Source organism: Lycium barbarum, chromosome 11 (assembly GCF_019175385.1).
Source record: "Lycium barbarum isolate Lr01 chromosome 11, ASM1917538v2, whole genome shotgun sequence".
NCBI classification, from domain to species: domain Eukaryota; kingdom Viridiplantae; phylum Streptophyta; class Magnoliopsida; order Solanales; family Solanaceae; genus Lycium; species Lycium barbarum.
Genome location: NC_083347.1, coordinates 64,993,972 through 64,995,999, shown reverse-complemented (window position 1 = coordinate 64,995,999; position 2,028 = coordinate 64,993,972). Strand labels below are relative to the sequence as shown.

At 36.7% G+C, this 2,028-nt stretch overlaps 1 non-coding gene across 1 annotated transcript; it reads right to left on the bottom strand.

Moving 5' to 3' along the window:
• Nucleotides 1-1,684: 1,684 nt before the first annotated feature.
• LOC132620560 (small nucleolar RNA R71) lies at nucleotides 1,685-1,790 on the bottom strand. Its single transcript, XR_009575003.1, has one exon. It is a non-coding gene; the product is annotated as a small nucleolar RNA R71 (small nucleolar RNA).
• Between the last annotated feature and the right edge of the window lie 238 nt (nucleotides 1,791-2,028).

Here is a 2,028-nt window from a genome sequence, read left to right as displayed (position 1 = left end):
TTTACGGCGGCCCGTCTTCCAGCACGTGTTTAACCATTCAAGCACTAGCAGAAGAAAGGCTGAGTTGGCGAAGGTGAAAGACGATCATGCTGTTTACGGACCGTAAACCACTTTACGGTCCGTATTTCAGACAACAACTGAAAAGTTAACTTGGGCGTGAATCGTTTTACGGTCCGTAAAGTGATTTACGGACCGTATTTCATCATGACGGGACTGAAGTGAAAAATCTGTAACTTGTGTATTTTCCAAACCTTATAAATAGTCTTTGTAGGGTTTTTATTAGGGCATTCAGTATATTTTTACCTTTGTCTTAGAACATAAACTTCTCTTTGAAGTTTTGAAGATTCAAACATCAATTCAAGTATTATCAATTCCTTTTACATTCCAAAGTAAGCACTTATGAATTCTTCAATTTATTTTTGCTTGTTCTTTACCATGAATAACTAAAATCCCTTACTAGGGTTGTGAACCCAATGATGGGTATTTTGTGATTGGGTTTGTGATTGTTATACAAATAATGGATTATTAGGGTTTAATTATTCTTCATTCTTCATTCATAATTAATGGTTGCAAACATTGATTAAAGCCATAAACCCTAAATTTATTTGGAAAAATAATTAGGGTTGGTAAGAATAATTAACAAGAACTCAAAGCTTTAAACCTTGTTTAATAAATTCACTTAGGAATAAGAGGAATTTACTTGGCATGATTAATCGTTCTTCATAATCACTTTCTTATATTTGGGAAAATCATAGAAAGATATAATCTTTATTTATTGGGAAATAGTAGAGATTCGCATAGAGATTAAGTGCATTCATATAATGATCCATTATAAGTATATCAAGATCAATACCCATGATCATATGCTCCATCTGACGGGGACACAACCTTAGTTTCTTTTACCATAAATATTTACCAAAGCAATAATTTAGCAACTAGTTATAGAAAAACCAGCTTTTACACAACTTATCGGATTAAGACATTAGATCTAAAACTTAGCATCTACAAGTTTAGTAAACTTTTCACACCCTATTCCCTGTGGGATTCGACCCCAACCTTGTTGGGTTACTATTTTTGACAATGTCCGCATTATACCATTAATAGGTGTAATTTGAGCGTATCAAATTTTGGCGCCGTTGCCGGGGAATGCGGTTTTGAAATTACTAAATAGTGTTTGCTTTGATTGAAGTCTTTTGCTTAATTCATCACACCTTGTCTGCTACTTGCGTAAATAAGGTGATCATGAATCGACATCAGCAAAATCAACGAGCTGACAACCAAGGAAATGTGGTGAACAATCAGGCGAATGAACCAGTTGATGAAAATATTTTCGCTGAATTTGTTCCGGAGGAAGACTATGCATCTCTTATTATTCAGCCTCGATTTGGAGCCACTACTGTGAAAATTGACTCCACTCTATACCAGTTGTTGAAGCTTGAGGGATACTTTCGGAACTCTACCGAGAATGACCCCCACCGTCATTTGAAGAATTTTGTGGATGTGTGTGCTAATCACATCCAGAACAATGTTTCACAAGATGCTATTCGATTGAGGTTATTCAAATATTCCCTAGCTGGAGAAGCAAGAACATGGTTTGAGAAGCTGCCCCGGAATTCTATTACTTCATGGGCATAAATGACAACTGTTTTTCTCACAAAGTGGTATCCCCCTAGCAAAAGAGCTGAAATTCGTGATAAGATATATGAATTTAAGTAGCGACCGGGGGAACAACTATATGAAGCATGGGAGAGATTCAAGGAGTATTTGCAGGACAGCCCGAATCATGGTTTTCTAGATCATATATTGATGGAGAAGTTCTATCGAGGATTAGACCCAGTGTCACAGTCAGTGGCTAATAATGCAGCTGATGGTTGTTTTATGAACAAGACCTTTCAACAAGTGACCACCATACCTAACAGGCTGACAACTCATAATCAGGCTTCGCACTCAAACAATGCTGATGTGGTACCATATGGTAGTGCTATGATCCAAAATATGTTGAGGGAGAATCAAGACACCCAGCAAACA